We start from the raw sequence: 26,502 nt of genomic DNA on the forward strand, positions 1-26,502 counted from the left end.
TCTCAGACCCAGCTTGTCCTCATTTGGGTTATTTAATACTAGGTATAGGCCAAGTGGCCAATATGGTGAGTAGGGAAGTTCCTGGGTAGGGGGCGGGAATCAAGGGTATTTTTTGTTGTTGTTTGCATTTTTTAATGTAAGCTTGATTATTTTATTGCTAATTTAAAAATGTATGATTTCATATTCATTGTGAGAAAAATCAATAATGGTTACATATTCTTTTAAAAATTGATGATTTAAATCTATTATTACTGTTCATCTCCAACTAATGCAATGCCCAATAGTTTTATTTTCATTTGTAAAGGCATATAACTTACAGATTTAACACCCTCCCCAAAAGAAAAAGACTTCTGCTCAAGTCATTTGAATAAATTCTAATGATTCCAAGAGATTGTTGCTTTGTGAGAATAAAACACCTGCATTATCTTTCAGTTTAAAGAAGTGCTACCTTTTACAAAGACCAATGAACCCACCATGTCTATAGGCTCAGAAGGTTCATGAGATTCATCTGTTAGGGTCTCATTCTTCTCAAACAGTGTTCTGATCTTGGCAAAATTTATTTACTTCAGTTGGGTGCTTAGCTGTCTTTGGTGTTTAACCACAGTCCTGATCTTGGGTCTCAGCTTGCACTATCCTCCTCTTGCAGGGGGTTAGATATTCTTTATATGTGATTGAAGTAGCCCTCAGGCTTTCACTCCTGACTTTCAAGTGCCAGTTTCTTTACCTCTGACGCTCACTATCTCTCCAGAGAGCATTAATCATGCATGGCAATGATTGTATAATAACACTTCCTAACATCTACTATCTCTTTCATATGTCTCAAATGCCTGATGAGTCATTTAATGCATTCCCTTCCACCTATATACTATCAAGATTCATCTCTGGTTTTAGCAATTGAATTGCCACCTTGTGCCAGGGACTGTCTGTACTCCAACCACTAAAAATGATGAGGTATTTATTGCCAGCCAGGTGGCTAGTGATTTAGCTATAAAACCTTATCACCTGCATTTTTCAACTACTTCTGGTAAAACTGTCACAGATTAGGTTCTCCAGAAGCAGATGCTGTGACAGAATTTGTAAGCAGATGCTGCAACAGGAGTTTGGAGTGCCATATATTTCCTAGTGATCAACACCTGTGAAAGAAAGATGGACAAAGCAGAATCAGGCAGGGTAGAATTGGAACTACAATGCAGAGCCAACAAAGCTTGTTGTAAGAGCTCTGGAGCAAACATCACCCTTCTCAGTATTGGGGGCAGGGCTGCAAAATTACTGGGTCATTATACACCTTCCTCATTCAGTCACTGAATGTGGTGAACTGACATGGGAAAGGAAGGACATTGGGTAAGGTGGCTCTCTGCAACTGAAGTAGGGCCTGAAGGAGCTGACAACTGTAGTCTATCTATTGACAATGCTTCTCTGAGGTAGGCAGCACATTCCTCTTTGAAAGGAGGTTTGGGTGGCATATCTCTCTATCTATCACAGATACTTATTATCACCTCTAAATGCACCCAAGGGACTAGGATACAACAACTTAATCTAGAAAATTTCATTAACATGTGCAAACAAACATAGGAGCCAGAAGAATTTCTTTTTCTAATACTAGAAATGCGGGGGGGGGTGTCCCTTTTTGATGTAATAGAATCTGGTTATAAAAAATAATATCTAATTCTAAATAAACAGCATTATGTTAATTTTCTTTTTTGAATCCTTCTTAAATATATATCTTTATGGTGCATTGACTTTATAGCCATAATGAGAAAAGGAATCTAAACCTGAGTGGTCTTCTTTAACCAGAAGAATTATTTTTGAAGTGAAAATAGACACTTGCAAACTTTTTAATAAAAAAAAAACTTTATTAAGATGTTAGCTTTCATATATACATACAGTCATTTTATTTAATGTTTAACATTTTTAAATATGATAGCAGACCTGGATACTGCATTCACTCCTGTGGCCCCAAAAGTGTCCACAGTGCCAGAAGCTCACAACTATCTTCCATTATTATATTATCTAGGACATAGAATTCTTTACTGATTATCTCTGATATGTAGAAACTGAGCCTGGAATAAAACTGCTTATTTCAATACGATTACTTAGGAATTCTTTTGTGACCTAGGGTGGGGAAATCGGGCATTACCAATATCTTGAGGGCATCTATGAAGTTAAAGTACTTCAGTGAGAAACGGCTTTTTAGGAAATGGCTAGAGGATTAATGGAGTATTAACTCTGCCCAATAGTTAAAAATAATGATAAATCATTGGAATACCAGGGATGGTCCTTGGCTCTGGACAGAGGTGGGTGACACCTCTCTGTGAATCTTTGATTCAGCTGACATAACTAAGGTTAGTAGAGTTGCTATTATGTACACAAATCTGTAGCCTTTTCCTTTCCTTGACTGTGCAATTTTCATCACTGTTCCATTTACCACCTTCACTCTCTCTTTCAGTAGTGCTCTCTTAATGTGTTTCCTTTGGACATTATGCAGTATTTTCAGCTAAGTGAAAAAAAGTGACTCACTAATAGAAGAATAGTTTGGGTGCTTTTTGCTAGAGACATTATCTATCTAACATTAATTTACGGAAGTGTGCCAGTGCTTCAAATATGGATTAGATTTAGTTAGTTCAAGTATTTCAACATAAAACTACTTATATGTGTTATTTTATATTGTATAATATATAGTCAAACAGAAGTAAAATATAAGAAAACTGACTATTGCATGTGAGTTAACAAATTTCTTTCAAACAATATTTTAAGTATAATAATAATGTCAGGTTGGCAAAACAGCTATCAGGTTTAGCAAAACAAAGGATATCCACTTCATTAATCATAATCATAGATTATGATTATATCATAATCTTCCTATCTTAATCATAATCATAAATCTTCCTATTTCTGCCCCATAAATCCATACTGTTAGAAACCAGTGCTATGTCTCTCCACATTGGATTAGTAATTTCCATTTATTCACTACTGTGTGCCATGTACTGAGCAAGGTAGTAAACATATAAAGCTATATGTTAAAAAAATTCCATACCACATTATTCTAGCAAAGAAGACAACCATTTACCAAATAATGACAGTGCAATTTAAGTACTGGAAGTAAAATTTGAAAATAAATATAGAACTTTGAGTAGAGACACTTTTAGCCAAGAAGTTTGATGAAAGACTCACAGAGGAGATAATTTTAAATTTAGCCTTATATAAAAAAAGATATAATCCAGGGTGGAAAAAAGGGAAAAAATATTTTAGGTATAGAGTAGCTGATACAGGGTAAGAAGAAATTAGAAATAAAGTGTTTTGTATAAGAAAGTAACAAGCTTGGGGAGCCAGAGTGGCTCAATTGGTTAAGAGTCTGCCTTTGGCTCAGGTCTTGAACCCAGAGTCCTGGGATTGAGCCCAGAGTATGGCTTCCTGCTCAGCGGGGACTCTGCTTCTCCCTCTCTCACTGCCCCTCCCCACCCTATGGTCATGTGCGGGCACTACCTCTCTCAAATAAATAAATAAAATCTTAGAAAGAAAGAAGAAAGAAAGAAAAAAAGAAAGAAAGAAAGAAAGAAAGAACTTGCCCATGTACTAAAAAATTGTATCAACTCAAATGAAGCTGCTTCTTTGTATTATCCCTAAAGAAAACATTGCAGAGTATTTTGGAGCATTACTAAAAACAGAAAATAATATCTATATTTCATACAATGTCTAGCACAGTATAGAGTACAAAGAAGATATTCCTTAAATGTATATGGACAAATGTATGTTTCACCAGGGATTAGGCTAAGATTGTGAGGTACAGAAATCATATAATACAGGAAATAATTAAGAAAATTGACATTGCTTCATTTGAATTGTACTGTATCAGGTAGGCCATTGTGAGACAGCTGATTTCAAAATGATAGAGCAAGACATTGATGCAAGAGAACAGGGTTATACAATGCTGTTTGAATTAAATTTAGTTTGTCTACTTTACAGTTATTATCTCAAGCCAATACTTCCTGATAATTATCTAAAAAGTGAACAAATTATGTTGATTTATCCTAAATGTTCTCAGTACAAGTCAAAGCCAAAAGGCAAATATGAGTTATTTTATACAATTTCTACTCTATTTTGTACCATCCTAGATCTTCTCTAGGGAAAGTAATAGCTACGCTGACAGGGGCACCTAAATACTCAAATGCTCTAGGGAGCATTGACCATATAACAAGTTAAAATCTGTTTGGGACACCTCTTCATATTTCTGTTTCTGCTTAAAAATTCTGCCTTTGGAATACTATAATCATCTATGTATAGAACCCATATCAACATCAAATAGCTGAGAAAACACCAAGGTAACCCTCAGAAAGTGCAATGTCACTACATAATTTTAAAAGCATCAACATCTTAAATCAGATAATCCTATACAAAACCTTTAGAGAAACTGGTAGAAAGAAAAGCGTAATCTTAAATATTTTATATACTTAAATTGAGTCTGCTGATTCACCACTCAGGTTAATGGGTCTTGGCATTAGCCTAAAGATTTCCAGTGATTGCTGATTCAAGTTATAAAAGGAGATGATGTTCTATTGTCAAGACAAATTAAAATCATAAAAAGACAGGGTCAAGGGATTAAGAAAAAGTACTTCATGTATTTAAGGTGGCATGTAGATTCATAAAATTTCAGGGCTGGAAAGGAACTTAAAAGATCATTATGAATAAAGATACCACATTTATGTATCTGCTTTAAATGGCTGGTTTTGCTCTTGTGCATTATATGAGGCTACATAAGTTATTAAATCATGTTTATCCTTTCTAGTTAGAAAAAGGTGGATATAAAATAATCACCTTCATAATTTAACTGCATTAAGAAAAGGTATACATTCAGGGAGATTTTAATGCTTAAGGATAGTATTTGCTTGCTAAATCAGTGAACAATAGTGCTTGGTCAATTAATCTGTCCTCATACAGATTCTGAAAGGCTTAGTCACACACAAAATATAAAATAATAAATTCTGGAGACTACAGGAATCAATTTATATGACAGCTAATCCTTGACTAAATACATCTTTTCTGGGCACCTATTTTGTGTCTGGTAACATTCTAGACTCCTGAGGATTTAATGGTGAGCAAAAACACATGAACTTTTTCTTCTCATTGAGCTCACTGCATGATGTCTTATGGAAGTAGATAAATTATAAATACATGATAGGTTGATAGATAATATAAATGGTCACATGAATAAATGTATAATTTAAAATTGAGAGAAGAGCTGAAGAGGAATAAAAATAAAATAAAATAATCTGGCAAGACTTGGGCTAGAGAGGGACATGGCTGAGGAAACAACACTTCAATCATGTCCGATTCATAAGCATAAACACAATGATGAGAATATACAGAAGTTAAGTAGGCCAGGAGGAATGGTCTCACATAGTGACCTAACTCCTTCCTACCCCTCAAATTTATCTCTTACCACCTTCACTTGCCCTTTGAGGAAGAGCACTTGACCTACCAACTCTTACAAAGGACAAGGGAGACAATGGTGTTGAAATAGTAATAATAACATAAGGAGGGATCATAAAGAATCTTGTAGAACAGTATAAGTATTTTAGAAGTCATTGAATAATTTATGATAGTGTGAGCACATATGAGATTTTTTTAAGATTACACTGTCTGCAAACCAGAGAAGATGAATCACGATACTCAATATAGTTGGAGGTTCTTAAAATATACTTGCATGACAAAACATAATGTCTCTTGAATTAAGAAGATACACAAACATATGCACATATACACACAAACACACACAAACACATATATAAATACAGTTATTCACATAATGCACAAAATACAAACAACATAGCTACATGCACAGATATATTTTTTTTCTAGGTAAGAAGAATCAAATTTAAAAATGTCAAAGTAGTTCAGTTTTCCCAACACCATTTGTTGAAGAGACATTTTTTTCACTGGATATTCTTTCCTGCTTTGTTGAAGATTAGTGGACCATATAGCTGTGGGTCCAGCTCTAGATTTTCTATTCTGTTCTATTGATCTATGGGTCTGTTTTTGTGCCAGTACCATGATGACTTGATTAGTACAGCTTTGTAATATAACCTGAGGTCTGGAATTGTGATGTCTCCAGCTTTGCTTTTTTTTTTTTTTTTTTTTTCAAGATTGCTTTGGCTATTCAAGGTCTTCTGTGGTCCCATAGAAATTTTAGGATTGTTTGGTTTTAGCTCTGAAAAATGCTAGTGATATTTTGATAGGGACTGCATTAAATGTGTAGATCACTTTGGGTAGTATAGACATTTTAGCAATATTTGTTCTTCCCATTCATGAGCATGGAATGTTTTCCCATTTCCTTGTATCATCTTCAATTTCTTTCATCAGTATTTTATAGTTTTCAGAGTACAGGTCTTTTACCTCTTTAGTTAGGTTTATTCCTAGGTATTTTATTATTTTTGGTGCAATTGTAAATGGGATTGTTTTCTTAACTTCTCTTTCTCTTGCTTAATTATTGATATATAGGAATACATGATTTCTGTACATTGATTCTGTAACCTACAACTTTACTGAATTTGTTTATCAGTTCTAGCAGTTTTTTGGTGGAGTCTTTCAGGTTTTCTATATAGAGTATCATGTCATCAGCAAATAGTGGAAGCCTGACTTCCTCCTTGCTGATTTGGATGCCTCTTATTTCTTTTTGTTGTCTGATTGCTGAGGCTAGGACTTCCAGTACAATGTTAAATAACAGTGGTGAGAGTGGACATCCTCTTCTGCTCCTGACCACAGAGAAAAAGGTGGCGGTTTTTCCCCATTGTGTATGATATTAACTGTGGGTTTTTCATATATGGCCTTAATTATGTTGAGGTATGGTCCTTCTAACCCTGCTTTGTTGAGGGTTTTTATCAAGAATGGATGCTGTACTTTGTCACATGCTTTTTCTTCATCTATTGAGAGGTTCATATGGTTTTTATCCTTTCTTTAATTAATGTGGTTTATCACATTGATTGATTTGCAAATATTGAATCCCCTGCAACCTAGGAATAAATCCCACTTGATCATGGTGAATAATTCTTTTAATGTACTATTGGATTTGATTTGCTAGTATTTTGTTGAAATTTTTTGCATCCATGTCAATTAGAGATAGTTCTCTTTTTCAGTGGAGCCTTTGGTTTCAGAATCAGGGTAATGTTGGCCTCATAGATTGAGTCTGGAAGTTTTCCTTCCATTTCTTTTTTTGGAATAGTTTAAGGAGAATAGGTATTAACTCTTCTTTAAAAGTTTGGTAGAATTCAGCTGTGAGGCCATCTGGTCCTGGATTTCTGTTTGTCGGGAGATTTTTGATTCCTAGGTCAATTTCTTCACTGGTTATCAATCTGTTCAAGCTTTCTATTTCTTCCTGTTTCAGTTTTGGTAGTTTATATGTTTCCAGGAATTTATCCATTTCTCCCATGGCAAAGAATGAAACTGGACCACTTTCTTAAACATACACAAAAATAAATTCAAAATGGATGAAAGACCTAAATGTGAGACAGGAAACCATAGAAATCTTAGAGGAAAACATAGGCAGTAACCTCTCTGACATCGGCCATAGCAACTTCTTACTAAATATGTCTCCTGGAGGCAAGGGAAATAAAAGCAAAACTAAACTCCTGGGACTTCATCAAAATAAAAAGTTTTCTACAGAGTGAAGGAAACCATCAATAAAACTGAAAGTTAGCCTATGAAATGGGAGAAGATATTAATAAATGACATATGTGATAAAGGGTTAGCATCCAAAATCCATAAATAACTTATACAACTCAACACCCAAAAAACAAATAATCCACTTAAAAAATGGGCAGAAGACATGCATAGACATCCAGATGGCCAAGCACACATGAAAAGATGCTCAACACCATGCATCATCTGGGAAATACAAATCAAAACTACAGTGGGAAACCACCTCACACCAGTCAGAATGGCTAAAATTAACAACTCGGGAAACAACAGATGTTGGTAAGAATGCAGAGAAAGGAAAATCCTCTTACACTGTTGGTAGGAATGCAACTGGTGCAGTTGCTCTGGAAAACAGTCTGGAGGTTCCTCAAAAAGTTAAAAATAGAAATACCCTATGACCCAGAAAGTGCACTACTAGGTATTTACGCAAAGGATACAAAAATACTGATTCATAGGGATACATGCACCCCAATATTTATAGGAACATTATCAACAATAGCCAAATTATGGAAAGACCCCAAATGTCCACTGACTAATGAATGGATAAAAAAGATGTAATACACACACACACACACACACACACACACACAATGGAATATTACTCAGCCATAAAATAGAGTGAAATCTTGCCATATGCAACAATGTGGATGAAGCTAGAGAGTATTATTCTAATTGAAATAAGTCCATCAGAATAAGACAAGCACCATATGATTTCACTCACATGTGGAATTCAAGAAACAAAACAAATGAACATAAGGGGGAAAAAAGAGAGAGGCACACCATAAAACAGACTCTTTTTTAATAAAGACTATTTTTTTGAGAGAGAAAGGGAAAGAGTGTGAGCAGGGGGGAGGAGGTGGGGGGAGGAGCAGAGGCGGAGGCACAAGTGGACTCTGCACTGAGCAAGGAGCTCCATGCAGGGCTCAGTCTCAAGACCCTGATTTCATTACCTGAGTCAAAATCAAGAGTCATGCTCAACTGACTGAGCCACGCAGGCACCCCAAAACAGATGCTTAACTACAGAGAACAAACTGAGGGTTGCTGATGGGGAGGTGGGCCAGGGGATGGGCTAGATGGGTGAAGGGTATTAAGGAGGGCACTTGAGATGAGCACTGGGTGTTGTACGTAAGTGCTGAATTGCTAGATTCTATGCCTGAAACTAATATCACACTATATGCTAAGTAGCTAGAATTTAAATAAAAAATTGAAACTACCATAAAAATAGTAAAGCTAAAATGACTTAATACAGAAGACTCTGCAAGTACTTGAATGAAGTAGACCTATACACACCCACACAGAAAAATATTTTTGATATATTGCTAAGTGTAAAAATAAAAGCAAGTTGCAGAACAAGATGTATTGATAATAACACATGTATGTATAAAAAGTGCATATGTAAATTCAAAGCAATGTTTCTAGAAGGATACCAGAGGGAGAGTGAGAAGGATGCTGAGATTGGGTGGGAGGGGACAGGAGAAAACAGGGCAAGGGAAACAAACATTTTTATCTACTTTTGTTGTCTTATTAAAAAAAAATGTTTTCCTATTTAATTTTGTAATAAAAGCATAGGAAAGGAAGAAATGAGAAAATAAAAAATCAAATGAGTTAAATTACTAGGAACTTTCTGGAGTTGCTGTTAAGTACCAAATAAGAGATGATAAAAACCAAGAAAGGATCCTCATAGACACAATTAAGTACATTAGCCCTCTCAGGTTGATGAACTTAAGGTTCCAAATTTACAGTCTAAGTAAGTTAACATATGTCATTTGATATTCTATACTCTATTTCCCTTTTTCTACTCTCTTTCTCTATGACCCACTTGCTAATTGCCTCTTCTGAGGTGACTGTCAGGTCAAACGTTGAACTCATTTCCTTTTAAACATTGGGTTAATTGTTGCACACAATAGTAAATCTACTTAGCACTTAGCACTATATACAAAACGATAATTTAATTTGGTATTTATAGCAACATGTAAGAAAGATATTATTATATTCATTTGCAAGTAAGAAAAATCAAACTCAGGGAGTTTAAATTACCCACAGGCACAACACTAACTTGAAAGGTATTTCAAATCTATTATGTTTATTCCAAAGCCCATAACTTTTCACTTAACTGAAGTTCCTCAGAAACTTGAATTCAAACAAAATGACCCTTACTCTCAGTAAAATTCTTCTCACTACATATATTCATACACTGAAAATAACTTTTTTCCTCAGAATTCATGGAAACTTAGTATTGAACTCATCTGGATTCTGGAATGAAAGCAACAATGACGAAAAAACAACCAAACAGCAACAATTAGGCATAATAATGAAATGCTCATGGACTTCAACATCTTTCAGTCTTGAGGTACCACTGAAATTGGCTGTGACTATGTTAATACAGAGTCCATACATTTTCCTTTAAGTACAGTTAAATGCATTTTTTCCCACATTAGTTTCATACTTGTGCTGGAACATACTATCCCATGAGATTTTGGGATCTTGAGTAAAGAACTGTTAATAGTAATTAAGGAGAGCATAGGTAAGACATAGAATTATTGAGCTATCATTTGCTTCGGAAAGGAAGAGAGGATATAGACCTCCTTTTGTCCCTTGACCTGCTGACCCGCTAATAAATCAGAACTTTTTCTTAAAATGTTCTTAGGATATTATGAATGTATTAATATAATGACTTAATTTATACACATTTGTTTTATTTCTTCCACTCAAAGCATAAGCTTTTTGATTCGTGAACTTTGAGTCTTCCCAATCTCTTTTCCAGCTACCATTTATCTCAGTATATCACAAATGGTCAATGATACCTTTTGAATTCAGTTAAACATATCATGAAAAATCACTGATAAACAATTAGTTTTAACTGCTTTAGAAATTTGTTTTCATTACCTATTTATCACTGATACATTTATACAGATAAATATGTATAAATGTAGCTCTTTTCACCAAATATTTCAGCATGAGGGGAAGCATTTGGATACATGAAAAGTAGACGTTTCTTTTCTTTTACTCTTCTCCAGCTCAGGTACTTAAAAACCACAACCTTTTTTAGTGTTTCCCTAAGGATTTTCGGAACATCAATGGTGATTCTTTGTTAATAAAGTGTGTTCTGATACCTTAACATATCTCTAAACTTTATTTCTTAAATTGCATTACAGAAGTAATTATTTTTCCATTCATTATTCCATGATTACAGATAATCAGGTTCACCATATATCATGTTTTCAGATATATCAAAAACGTGTATGAATATCACAAATTTGGGCCCAGTCATGCTCTTTCTCATGCATTACCATTGCTATAGGATATAGCCACTCATATTTCTCAGCTATTAGATGGTAATATCTTACCAAGACTACTGAACTATGTGAAATTTAAAACAGTGACCTAAAAGCCAAAATCTATTAGGACTTCCTCACCCTTTCTCTGGTCTGTAATGTCTAAGTACTTTAAACCTTACCCATTAATCATTTAAATCCACAATTTTATTTGCTTCATTGCTGCTGTCAGTGAAAGTATTTCCTTCAGAGACAACACAAAATGACACCAAAAATAAAGCTGATTCTCTGTAAGCATATTCAAGTTTCAACACTTTGATGATTATTCAATAAAACCTCATTTAAATAAATAACATTTCAAGATGACAACAGAGACAATACATATAATTAATAGTGCAGGTTATGCTGAATGTGTCACTTGAAAAGGAGAAAAATAATCAGTATGTGAATATGTAACAAAGTATGCCAAAAAGAAAATGATCAAAGATTATGAAAATATAGTTTGCTCCCTGGCATGGTGCTTTCAGTTATATTCACTGGAGAGTCCATTATTCTAAATTCTGAGACATAATTTTTCTTTGCAATTTTCATTAGACATTTTGCTCACCTGTTTCGTTATATTTCAAAGTTTTGTTTTTGTTGATGCTGCCACTAACAGTTTCATACAATGAAACTTTATTACTTTGAAATATGAAATATAGGAAATAAAAGACTGAATCAGCCACTTTATGATTATCTAATTATCTTATTAAAATATGGTAGAATATTTAGTTAAAAGAAGAAAAACTTGTGTTTCAAATTCTGTTTATACTGATAACTATTTAATAAGACTCTACTAAGACTCTACTGAAAAAGTTCATTCTTACATTTATTCTAATGTCTTCAAATGTTTCTAGTCTTATTGTTTCTAGTATTTATCTTCAAGTGTTAATTAATAAACTTATTCTGCACTTTAACTTGTCGGAATGTGTCAGCTATCATAATTTACCAGTATCTTATTCATTTTATGCATACAATGATTGTTATATTGGAGAAGTGTTTTATTATTTCTTAAGTATTCAATTTCTGAAAATATAATTTTTAAAAAACATAATTATCAGTTGATACACATTATTGTGTTTCATGCAATCATTACTAAGGTAGATGATACAAAAACAAACAAAAATCCCACAACTGCAAATAAGCTTGCTTTCTCTCTCCTCCTCCTTTCTTCCCTTCTCCCTCACCTCCTTACCTTTTTCTTTCTTTTCTTTTTTTCCTTTCTTTCCTTCTATCTTTCCTTATTTCCTCCCTTTCTTCATGCTCTCTTGCAAAGCATTACTCTGAAGGGTAATACTTTTGTTGCCAAACTTACCATAATGATTTCTATTTTCATAAATAAGTTCCCTTAAAATTAATATAAAGAAAAAAAAAACAACTAAAACTTGTGTGACTATGCAGAAGACCCAGAAATTTTCTTACAAATACCATATATCATTTTTAGGAAGGTTACAATTTTTTTCCCTAGTCTTGCCATGTCCAAAATATCTAGACAAAATAATTTAGAATCTGAACTCTCAGTGTTATTGGATACCCAATAATAATTACATTTCTAAAAGTATTAATGATCTGTAGGCTTTGGATACAGGTAAATAGAAAACCTAATGGACCCAGGATTTATTTCAAATCTTGGCTTTAACATTTTCTGGATAAATTTACCCTTACAGAAATTCTTCAGCAAGTGTCATTAATTATAAATTGGGAATAATTAGTTGTTAAGCTACTTGAGAAAGTGAAAATTCTTATTTTAAAAAGATTGGGAAATAATAGATATTTGATAATTTTTGCTCATATAAACAATGACTATTTCATATTATATTAGTTTGTTTTGATCCCTTTCTTATTTTCAGATCTGATTTTTCATTATTGTTTATAGGTAAATGGCAGTAAGCAGTTATTCCCAATAGAACACATAGATGTCACTCAATATAGTAGTATTTTGTGTATCAAGCAATATTACTTTGATCCTTTTTATTATTTTCCTTAAGAAAACCTCACAAGGTTATGAGTTATTATTCAGGGAATAAAGATTGTATTTATAAAGTAATTCAAGGGAAATCCTAAGGTAATTAAATAGTTATAATCATAATTTTTATTTTAGTTTGATTTAATTATATAAAGTACAAATATGTACCTTGTTATCAATTTTAAATAGCCCCATAAATAAAGATGTTTCATTTCCCAGATTTTATGTTATCATTGTTTGTTTCTCTCCTTGTTTTTCTATCAGATAGGACAAATTTATAATTTAAGAAAGAAATAAATATAGATATCTATCTATGTATATTGATCCATTTTAAAAATCTTTTTTATCTGTGCTTTATTAGTTTATTTTTCTAACTAGTGCATGACAAATTTCAATTTTGAACTTATTCATCAATATATTCCATATTGTAAAATGGGATAATAATATCAATATTATTTTACCTTGATTATTCACTTAAATATATTATAATCGTATTACCATATTATAACATATTTAATTTTGAGGAGCTTCATATGGTTATGTTTAGTGGATGTCAATAGTTTTCAAGAGGTTAAAAATAGAAAAATAAAAATTAAATTATCCAACAATATTATACATTTGTAGGAAAACAGTTGACTATTTTTTTTAAATCATTTCCTTAGCAAGAGTCTTAGAAGCCACATTTTAGTAATAAATAAAGGTGTGCACATTTCTTTATCATCACTTGTTACATTAAAACTTAGTAAATGTTTTTGTTTTTATCACAAAGCAATATATAGAAGTCTCAGGTTTTCATAGATTCAAACAACCTTTAATATCACTGATGTGTTAGTAGGATTTTTGTCAAATTTTCGATTTTTTGCAATACATCTATATTGTAAGGAGATATTTGTGCTAATTATTCAGGTTGGTCCTTTGATAGTCCTTAGTAAGTATTTTCACATAACCAGTAATGTTCCCATTTCATCCTTATTATCGACCTATTCCTAAGACTATCCTCAAAATTGGAGGTTGATTTGCATTTACTAAGAAATTACATATCGTTTTATTTCAAAAATTTCAGAGATATATGGGAAACAGTGACATTCTAAAATTGTTAGTTTGCTTTCTCTTATCAAAGATAAACTTCCATGACATTTGTAGGGAAAAGACAGATGTCCTGGGAAACAAGAGATTCATAACATTAATAAAGCCTTGTTATAATTTTTGTTTTGTTTCTGCTGTTGTTTTGTTTTTGGAGACATCCTGACTTTCCCTGTGACACTGAACTCCTTTTCTGAGTGTAATGACTCCAAATGTTAAAAATAAACTAGCATTTTACCCATTTTCCTCATTAAGCCATACAAAACTATTGAGGGCTGAGTCATGCAGCCTATTTAATATACCTTGTGTATTTCTCAATGTGAAAATTGCTTTTCATTTGTTTGTTCATTCGTTTCTTAAATATTCATTATAAATCTAAGTTATGCCAGGAGTCTTTCTTGGAACTGGTGACACAGTCTCTCTCGTGGATCTTACATTCTAGTTGGTAGAGGAGTGGGGAAAGAGAAGATAAATTTTAAAATAGGTAAATAATATTTCAGATGGTACAAAAAACTTTGGGGAAAAAAGCTAGGATAATGGAGGGAAAGACTGTTGGAAGAGTTTGGTGTATTGATAGAGAGGACTTCTCTAATGAGGTGACATCTGAGCAGAGGAATCAAGAACAAGAGGGGGAAATGAGTGGTTTCTGAGAGAAGATAGCAACAACAAACTCCAAGGTGGGATTATGCCTCTTCTGTTCTAGAAATAGTTAACAGGTTAAGTGAGGTTGATCAACATTTATAGAGAAGGGTGATGTGGTGGAAAAGAAAGGAAAATTAAAAATAAACAATTGGTAAGGTAGCAGGAGAAACAATAGTGTTGTATTACAAAGGTCAAGTGGGAGAGTGTTTCAAGAAGAAGGGATAGGTAATTGTGAAATGTGGCTGATAGTACTAATAAGATGAGAGAAACTGTGATGGGGTATTTAAATAAAGAGGTCTCTGTGACCTTGACAAGATTTACTTCTACAATGGGATGATAGGATTTAAAGCCTTAGTGAGATGAAGTCTAAAAAAAGAAATGAAACTAGGTGCCTGGGTGGCTCAGCCAGTTAAGAGTCTGCCTTTGGCTCAGGTCATGATCCCAGGGTCCTGGGATTAAGCCCCACATCCATCTCCCTGCTCAGCAGGGAGTCTGCCTTTCTCTCTCTCCCTCTGTGGCTTTCTCATTCTCTCTTTCTCTATCTCAAATAAATAAATAAAATCTTAAAAAAAATAAAAAAAACAAATGAGAGAATAGGAAGTTTGCATAAAGAGTAGACTCTTCTAAAAACTTGTTTTTGGGGGCGACTGAGCGGCGCAGTCGTTAAGCGTCTGCCTTCGGCTCAGGGCATGATCCCGGAGTTAATGGGATCGAGCCCCACATCAGGCTCCTCTGCTGGGAGCCTGCTTCTTCCTCTCCCACTCCCCTTGCTTGTGTTCCCTCTCTCACTGGCTGTCTCTATCTCTGTCAGATAAATAAATAAAATCTTAAAAAAAAACAAAAACAAAAACAAAACTTGTTTTTGTAAGAGGGCAAATGAGGCGCAGGCAAGAAACTAATGAGTTGTCAAATGCTTTAAAACTTATTTCCTAAAAAAAAGAAAGACTTCCTTTCTATGTTTTCCATTGTGAAATGTATTTCCAAAAAGAGATTACTTGATATATCTAAATATTTAATGACAAATATAATAATAGTCAGAAAGATTAACATTAATCAAATGCCCATATCAGTGGTAGCAATCTTAAAAAATTGAACACCAGTTACCAGTTTTGTAACACTCCACATGGCCTTCCCCAACTATATACCACTTCTGCTCCAAGATTATATAAACAATACATTTTGTGTTAATTATCCTTTTTTTACTATAAATTTATCTTCTGTGTAAGTATCCCTAATATGCTTTTATTTTACCTGATTTTGAATTTTACATAAATGGAACAATTCTCATGTTCTCTTTTTTATATAGTGTTGTTGCATTTTTCAGATATTTGACATAGAAAATTAATATTTTGTTTGTTTTTAAACTTTATAAAAAGAATACCATTCTTGTATGTAATCTTTTGATATTTTCTTTAATTGACATTATACTGCAAAGTTCATCTGTGTTGTTGTTTGTGGTTGAAGGTATTTATTTATTTTTTAAAGATTATTTATTTTTGAAAGCCTGAGCATGCAAGCTGTGGGAGGGGAAGGACAGAAGGAGAGGGAGGGAGAGAATCTCAAGCAGACTCCCTGCTGAGTGCAGAGCCCTATACAACACAGGGCTCCATTCCATGACCCTGGGATCATGACCTGAGCCGAAATCAAGGGTTGGATGCTTAACTGACTGAACCACCAGGAACCCTTGAAGGTTTTAGTTTGAATGCTAAATTATACTGTCTTATGAGACTATACTTAAGTTTTATCACTCGTTTTGTGGGTGGGAATTTTAGTCATGCCCATGTGTTTACTATTGTGAATGTACTTTTTGACATTATTATACAAGTCTCGCATTGAGCTGTGCAAGAGTTTCCTTTGAGCATATTCCTAGGAGTGGAGTTGTTGAGACATAGGTTATATGAATAGTCAATTTCAGAAAATAATCCAACTGCTTTATAAAGTGGTTTCACCAATTTATTCTTCTATTACCAAAGTATTTTGTCACTGACAAATTGGTTTCCATGGTATCCGTACACTTTTATACCAGTAATGTAGAAAGTTCCCCTGCTCCATATCCTTGCAGGCATTTGATTGGATTTTATGTTATTTCATTTTAATTTTATTTTGTATTTCCTGGTTATTAGTGAGTTTGACCATCATTTAATCTGTGTATTCCTCAATTGTGTATCTTTTTCTGAAAATGCTTGTTTATTTCTCTTGGTCGGTTTATTATTTGGTTATTACCAATTTGTTACTTGTGTGTTTCTTACCAATTTGTGGGATTTAGTCTTATATTCTGGATGATAATTCTTTATTAGTCTTATCTTTTGCAAATATCTTCTCCCAGTTTGTACCTTTATCCTTTACTCTTCTTATGGTATTTTTAATGAAACAAAATTTTAAATTCAATGTGTTCAAATTTATCTTTTTTATTATTTTTACATTTTCATCTTGTTAAGAAATGTACCCCTATCTTAACATCAAAAGATATTATCTAGAATTTTTCTAAATATTTAAAAATTTTGCCACTAACATGTAAGAATTTGTTCAGTTGGGATTTCTTTTGGTATTTTGTTTAGGATCATCATCCTTTTTTTCCATATAATTAAAAAAGAGTCCCTCTATGATTTGTTGACTAGTCGTCTTCTCCACTAATTTCCTATGCACTCTTAAATTTAAATATATAAAAAATATCATACACACATACACATTATACTTCTGGAATCTAGATCTTTTCTTCTTTTTATTTATTTATTGCTATACAAATAACACATTGCCCTAATTAATGTAGCTCTATGATAACCATTGATATCTATTAGAGCTAATTTTCCCTCCTGGTTCTTCTTCAGGAATACCTTGACCCTTTAAAGCCCTTTGACACATTTTATCAATTTAAAATTGAATTGTCTAATTCCATAAAAAACATAGTAGTCATTTGAAATTAGGTTAAATCTATATATCATTTGATGTATAAAAAAAGAGATTTGCTATTTTTATGATATCACTTTTTCCACTCTATGAACATCATATATCCTTTCCTTTTTAAAGTTTGATATTTCAAAATAATTGTGCAATATTTCACGTGTATTTGCTATTTTTTCAACATATGTTTATATACATTCATTTTACTTTCATTTTTTAAGTAGTATATATTTGTAGGGATAATAGATGATAGATAGATGATAGATAATTGTGTTTCTTAATTGTTGCTTGGGTACAGAAATTCAATTAAAATTTGAAAGTGATCTTTTTATACTACAAAATTGTTAAACTCTGTTATTAATTACAATGATTTGCCTATATATATTTTTTTGTTTTTCTACATATACAATGATATAATCTGCAAATAATAGCAGTTTCTTTATTTCCTTCTATGTCTTTTTAACATAACAGTATTGAATTTCTAGGATCTCAGCTTTAGGTCTCTCACCTGCCCATCAAATCTCAGGCGTAGCCTTTGTAGTGTGTCCAAGTACTTAGCTAGTTAAAACAAAGGCTCTGTGCCAACAGTGATTGGCAGATACTCCAAGGACAAATACACAAACACTAGCTTCAATACTAGGTCATCTTTTAGGGATTTTTCCTTTCTTGTTATTTCTGGACTCCAATGAATTTCTTTCTTTCCCTGAAGTTATCATTATTTTTTTTTTAAAGAAAAAAGGGGGGGCAGTTTTCTTATTTGATTTTCATGTTTCAACTATTATTTTTGTGACTGCAATTTGGAGACATGCCAGGAATGCTTTACTTTGGCATGAGAGTTTTGTTTTGTTTTGTTTTAAATAGGACATATTACTGTATATTATTATGCTGATGGAAATTAACTGGTAGAGAGAATAATTAATGGTATAAGATTAAGGGAAAACAATCTTTGCATGATTGATTCTAAGAGGAAATTGGATACAAGTTAACCTCAGACAGATGCACAGGAACTTTATCAATGGTCACAGAAGAAAGGTAAGGAATAAGGATTCTAGTACACAAGGATTGGAAGAACTGATAATCAGCATGATTGGCACCTATCGCCTTTTTCTCTGGCCCTTCCTGATCTTAACCAAGGAGCTTTCATGGAGTTATATTGAAAAGCCCTTCCATTTCCTCTCGGATAGTTTTTTTTTCTCTTGCTATGATTTTTAGGTAAGTCTTTCAGACTCTTCCTTGAACTTTCTGAATGATGATGGCCATAATATCTTTGGTGTGCAGTACTGATATGGATATTCCCACCTTATTTATATATTTTTATAGCTCTTATAAGAAACAAATCTAAGAGTGGAGGCACTCAAACATGTGGGTTTAAGTAGCTACTTCAAATCAAACTTGTTAAAACATACTGATCTTTCCTCAGTGGGGCTCAGTGAATATGAGCTTCAGTGAATCATAGTGGAAGATAATTAGTCTAGTTGCTGTGATAAGAAGATTATTGTATTATAATGACTGGAATGTTGGGCATTGTAGTTCTCATTTTTGCATCTTGTTTCCTTCATCTGTAAAATGTAGAGGTTTAGCTTGATGGATCTTTAAAATTTCTACCAGATCTCACTCTCACACAGACAGGAGCTTCTGGTGCTAGAATATAAAACCAAATTTTTATAACTCTATCACACTCTGTCCTGCTGTCCATTCCTTAAAGAATTTGATAAATAAACCATCTTCAATAATGTGAAATTTGTAAATGAATTTCTGAAGGTAAATTATGTGCCAACAGTTAGAAAATGGTAGTTTGAATTGTGTTGTTAGTTGGTCAAATATACTCTGGTTTATAATTACCTCGAAATGAGACCATCTGTTAAATGAATGGAAAAAGTGCAATGTGAGGCAACCATGTCCCTTCTCTCTCATTATTTCTGAAACTTTTTGGAAGATATTAAGCCTTACAACTTGCAAATCTCTGTAATTCTTGTCTTAACTTTCCTTTTTCTCACATTTCCTTGAATGTTGTAACTGTCTCCTAGGAGCAAAATGATTGATTCAAATTCCAAGTCCCAGCCATTATACACTGAAGAAGTAAACATTTATTTGAACATTCTTATAAATGATAATTTCCAATATTTTCAATAGTAGAAAACACATAATTTCCTATAGTTTTAGAATGAGAGCAAGTTGCCCATATTAGTTCATATTAATAACATTTTAATGTGTTTCTTACGAGGAATAATTAATTTTACTTCTGACATTTACAATAAAATATTCATTAGTCATTTATTTCAGTTTATAATATAAGCAGAGAATGGAGTCTCATTTACTAATTCTAAGCTTTGCTTAAGTACAGATCCATGAATGGAAGAGCACTATGTAAGTTCCCTCTTACGGTGATTAAAAACCTTGGAAAACAACAAATTGTATAAAGTACAAGGGTCATGAGATGTGATTTCTTGACCTTATCACTTAGCAATCATCCTACTGTGCAAGTTAACAGTTTTTAGTGATCTTTGTTTTCTTAAGTTTTAAATGTTTTTTTTAATCATGGCCACTTTTTCATTTCAATTTTAAATAGCAGTGGTTTCTCTGAGGTATGGAAAAGCCCTATTACTATGTAAGGTCTCATGTGCTAGAAGTCCGAGTCAAAACAAACTTGTTTTTCATTTATCATAATGGAATGCTTCATTATATTTAGACCAATCTTTCAGGTTTTACCTGATGAAACTGTTTAAGAATACAATAGGGACTCCTGGCTGGCTCAGTTGGCAGAGTATGTGACTCTTGATCTCAGGGTCATGAGTTGGAGCCCCGCATAGGTTGTAGAGATTACTTTAAAAAATACAGTATTTCATAGCTCATTATTTCTTAAGCTCATTATTTCCTAAGCCATATTTCACCTTAACTTGTCCTCCTCCCCCATCACGTGAAAAGGGCTTTCCTTTAAATAGAAAGGTGCAGAGAGCTGAGGGAGAAGGTGTTTGGTGAGGAGACCAAGGCTGTATTCATTCCAAGATCCAATTTATCCCTAGCTTTAAGGGGAGAACTAATAGTCTATGGCTACAACTGATGAAGTTGGCTGTTCACATTATTTTTTTAACATCCACTGTAGACATACAGGCAATTGGCGTAATCATTCTTAGAAGCTATTCTCTAGCCATGAACAGTGACTGAGTAGGTGGGGTTCTTAAATCCCTTAAGATTTGGAAAATTTAGTATAAGAATATCTTATTCTACTTCCAAGGAAATGGAAATTGCCATTTAATAATTAACTCTCACCTGTAATTTTCTCCTTTTAATGAAAAATAATATTTCTGAAAGGAATATATAATTGTTTTAATATTATGCTTCAATTATACTAGAATATCTTATAATTTGAGTCTGTCTTTCAAATAAAAATGTATTTTGATCAATTATCTTCAGTGTGTGTCTTTCGTGTCCAGATATTTTTAAGTCAGTATGGATTAATGTCAAGGAAATGTAAACTTATAATGGATTTTTGTCTTCTATTCTTGAAGTTCAAACTGTTGAACTTGAGTTTTAGCTAAGTATCATTGTGTTATGGACTACAAGTTATTAAAATCATGTAATTTTATGCGCCTTTTGAAATATACTCTAATAAGGTAATCTGATAATTCAAATTACTCCTGCCTCTCAAAAAGAAAAAAAAATTGGAAAAAGGGAAAAGCATTGTCCTTGTATTTTGGTAAATAGTAAGTTACTCTCTGTCTCCTCTTTCTCAATAAACAGATATCATTCTGTAAGTTTTTACCTTTTTAATCTCCTAATTTATGAAATTACTTTTGAATGTTTTCTAAAATTGAACATCTCTAGGTAAAATCCAAAAGATGGCTATAAGTACATTATAATTATTACATAAAATATTTTCTCAAACCAATTACTAGAAAATTACAACTGTTGAAAATACAATTTTTAAAAAGACAAAACCATGATTCACATTCAAATATAAAATAATACCTGTCAAATATTTAGTTCAACTTATTAATTAATAAAGGAATCAACTAATGAGGGTTACTCTCAAATTGTTGGTTTAGATTTAAACTGGTAATGTCCATCAGTGCAATAAGCTGTATTCTTTAGGGTTATTTGTTCCTTTGAACAGAACTTAGCAGCATCTTTTTGGGAAAAAAGCCTACAAATTAAATTCTGCCCCTAAGGAATCATAAAATAATCTAAAGAATAGAGTTGATCAGATCTAAAATGAAAGAACTCACAGTAAAATCACTTGCCTATTTCTAAGCATTGAATTTTCTTTTTTCCCGACAGAAGTTTCTTCTATACAACTAAGACCTTTAAAGAACTGGGATGCCTGGGTGGCTCAGTCAGTTGGGTGTCTGCCTTCAGCTGGGGTTGTAATCCCAATGTCCTGGGATCGAGTCCTGCATTGGGCTCCTTGCTCATTGGGAAGCCTGCTTCTTCCTCTGCCTGCTGCTCCCTCTGTTTGTTCTCTCTCTCACAAATAAATAAATAAAATCTTAAAAAAAAAAAAAAGACCTTCAAAGCACTGGCTATTCATGAAAAGAATACAGAATCAGTATGCTAAAACCTTATATTACTTACTGCCTCCAACAAAGAAACACATTTAATAGCATTTTACCCCCAATCTCTAAAACCTCAAATCATGGAAGTAAAGTTAGGCAGATTTTAAGTCATTTTTTACGGTTTTGTGGCTTTGGTTTCCTTAAACTCTTAAGCCTTGGTTTAAGAAACAGGTAAGATATGAAAAATGGAAATAACTGGAATATCAACTCTATATGATTCTGGTGAAAAATAAATGCGATATAAAAATAAGTGTTCATAAAACTTTAGAGTATCAGTGTGCATATACTAATCACTCATTACATAGGAACTTCTTTATCTTCACATAAATTTTTGTAGATATTTATTTTCTTACCTAGCTATGCATTCAAACAGTTTTCATATTGTTTAATAAATACTCAGAATGCATGCATAAAGTAGATCTGTCCCTGTTTAATCAAATTTTACTGCAACTCTTTTTGTGCTTTTAGAACTGTGATAAATCCAAATAAAATGTGGAACTATAAGTAAAAGAATATTGATATCTAAAATTGTAAGTCTTTGATACAAGGCTTGCCATTTATTTATTTGTTTGTTTAGTATCAATGAATCACCAAAATCAAATTTTAGGATTTTATTTTTAATGACAATTAATTGGTAATAGATGATTAATGAGTTCAATGTACCTAAAGATCTAATTTCCGTATGTTAGCAAATTATTACTGTGATTGTGTATCTGAGTATTTTTAGTAAACACTTGTTAGTATTAATTTGCTGGGGCTACTATAATAAAATTTTACAGACTGGTGGTTTAAACAGTAAAGTTCTATTTTCTCACAAATCTGAAGACTGGAAGTCTAGGATCAAGGTACTGAGATATTTGACTATTTTCTCTGGCTTCTCTCCTTTACTCTCAGATGTCTGCCTTCTTGCTGTATCCTCACACAGTCTTTTCTCTGTGTATTCCTGCATCTGGTGTCTCTAATGTCTTTTTATAAGAACACTGGTCATATTGAATTAGGAAGAACCCATATGGCCTCATTTTACCTTAATTATTTCTTAAAGGTCCTATCTTCAAATACAGTCACATTCTGAGGTATTAGGGGCTAGAACTTCAACACATGAATTGGGGGGGTGGTGATGCAATTCAGCCCATAACACATGCATAAGGATCTTGAATGTATATATGTTTTTGGAAATAGTTTCCATTTTTTTCTAAGGCAGTATATCTCAGTAGAAAGACACTCTGAAACCATGCTGCCTGACCTCCAATGCTGCTATGCAACTACTTGTTCTGTTACTCTGAGTATGTTGCTTAACTTCCCTGTGCCTCTTTTTCTCTATTTGTTCAGTGAGATAATTTGTAGTACATAACTTATAGATTTGGTGTAGGAAGGCAAATGAGTTAATTTATATATCACAATTAGAAAAACATCTATAAATATTCAATAATTCTCAGATAATATTAATACTATTTATTTCCTTTAACTAATATATCATAAACAAACCCAATGAATCTCAGAAATTAAAGAGAATATATTTATCCATTTGTCTCCCTCTCCATATATATTTGATATTCTTTATATACATAAATTTAATTTATAAAATTATACATAATTTTATATTTATAGATATATAAATTTATATATTTACATTTAATCTTGTCTTTTTCTGAGGTACTATATTTCATCAATAAACAACTAGGATCTCTTCATTATTTGTCATCAAATTGAACTCTGTATGATGTGATCTCTAAGAACCAAGAGAGAAGAGATTTTAATCCTTGTTAACTTGCAGTAGAAGACCCAACACTGTTTTTTATTTAGTGATTAATTCAATATTTTTGAGGTATATATTATAAAATTTGGAGAATATATATATATATATATATATATATATATATATATATATATATAGTGTCTTCCTCCTTGGAGAAAACAATGCAGAATTTGAGGATTTTGTTCTTGAAGAAAGCTTGCTTCAGTGCATGGCAGCATTGAATTAAAGTTCAATATTTGGTGAAAAGAATAGGAAGAATGATGAAAAAGGAATATTGGTAACTATTCACAACAAACATTGAATTGTCAGTTTATAATATTCACATAAAAATACTTTAAAATGAGTAGAAGCTAATCCTGAAGTAGTTCTTTTGAAATCACATATTAAAAGTTACTGTATGTCTGTTTGCAATGTGAAATACATTGTGTGGTGGACTACATGATTTATCAGAGATTTCTGCATTCCTCTAACCCTGTGAGTCTATCAAAACTTTACAACCACTGCTGCCATAAATACTCATGATGCCTCTTCAGCACACTGAGTCAAAGGCAATTGATCTGGGCTGGCCTTCATCTATACTGTGGTGTCAGGTGTATATGGTACTTTTCTTCTATTTTGGCCCTTAATTATGATGACAACTTCCCATTTTGCATCAAGTGGTTATTCTTATTCTCATTGTCATCACAGTTCACTCATGAGGTGGAAGACAATCCTATATTTGCTATATGGGAAATTCAATTCTATCAACCTTTTGCAATATTACATTTGAGATCATTTTCTTTTTTTAACCAACAGCTATCTTTATAATTCATATATAAGCATGGGGTGAAAGATTGCTGATGATCCTGAGAAGGAACAGAGCCATGTTTCCTAGTTCCAGCTTACGGCCCTGAAATGACAAGTGAAAAATAAAAGGCAAGATTTACTGGCAGCAAAGAAGAGCTATGAAATTCATGGGCTAAGAGAATTTGACTTATATATTTAACTGAGTTTGAAATGAAATATATAGTATAGTGCAAGTGAGGGTCAGGGAGAAATTAAATAAAAGATTAGGGAGTGGAAATATTGAGCTTAACTGAATATCAGATAAACACAATATATATTTATCTAGTTCTCTTGGGATCACTTTATTAAAACAACTTTTATCCTCATTTTATAAAAATAAATATTTTCCATTTAAAGGGAAAAATGCTGGCAGGACATCTTTACAAGGGTTTGATGATCTACTGAATCTGTACCTACAAATAGGAATTTTATTGATCTTCCTAATCAATATGTTTTCCTAATTGAAAATTGCCAAATAGGTTAGGTTAGCTAAGAAATCCCTTTTCTGTCAATTTATCAACAGTATAATATCTGTATAGACATGGTGCTATTTGAAAGACAAAAGCCAAGATTTCTTTATATGAAAGAAGGCAAAATAAACTGTAGAAATTATTCACAAGTGTGGAGATCATAAACCTTATACCAAACTGTGCACAAAGGAAGGACATCTTTGGCCTAGAAATGTAAATGCCATGTCTCATTTCCTTGAAACTGAAATAATTGCAGAATGTGATGAATGTGTAAGAAGGGTAAATTCATCAAAATGGTCCACTGTCTTTGTAAGCAGCATACTTGAGTGCTCATACTTTAGTTACTAGACCTCATGGCCTTAGTAAAATTCTCACATAAGTTCACAAGTTTCTGTATGTGAAAGAGAAACTTAAAAAAAATGTTTTTCACCTTCAATACTTACTTTCCAGAAAGTGGTTTGATGCTAGAGATTTTGGTCGAGATTTACACTTCCTGTGTTCAAATGTCTTGCAAATATATGGAAGTCTTTAGACTTAAACCATTATATACATCTTTTTCCCATCTATAAGTAAGATATTGTTTATTGAGAAAAAATAAGGACTTATCATTTTGCTTTAGATGCCCTTAGATTTTCTCAGGAACATTTCACATGCCAAACTGGTACCTATGGTTCTATAAGATTTTGCACAATTAAAAGATTTTTTTTTCAGATTTAGCAGTACATTAAAAATAGTATATATTCAGTTCTATTACTTTAAGGATTCTAATGTATCATTAAGAGAAAGTAGATAATGAGAACTTTAGAAATTTTCCTTGTAAATATTCTAACAAAGTGATATTCAGAATAGCTAAGTAGGTAGTTCACCTCTACTTCACATATATAGATGAATAAAAAATGTGTCTGAAATATTATCTTTTTAAAATATGTTTCAAAAAGTTTGCATGGTTTTATGATTATTTCAATGGGAAAATAATATTCTGTGAGTTATGCACAGGTTAACAGCTGCAATGTATGTCCTGCTACAGTTTCAATACATAGATACATTATACTTTGTAGAAATGCAAGAAGAACATAAGAACATGTGTAGCTGGAAAGTAGTGTGCAGTCTGGGGAGGAATTCAGTGCAGTTAATGGTAAAATATATACTGGAGGCCAGATAATACAAATATTGATGAAAACATTAAATATTCTCACACTAATATCTTTCAAAATAGAATGGTAGAGTATCATTAGCAAATGGTTGACTAGGAAGCTCCAAGCTCTTGTTTCCCATGGAGACATCAAAAACAGAAACACGTTTT

The sequence above is a fragment of the Ursus americanus genome, chromosome 16 (genome assembly GCF_024610735.1).
Source record: "Ursus americanus isolate L20-20 chromosome 16, mUrsAme1.1.p, whole genome shotgun sequence".
NCBI classification, from domain to species: Eukaryota; Metazoa; Chordata; class Mammalia; order Carnivora; family Ursidae; genus Ursus; species Ursus americanus.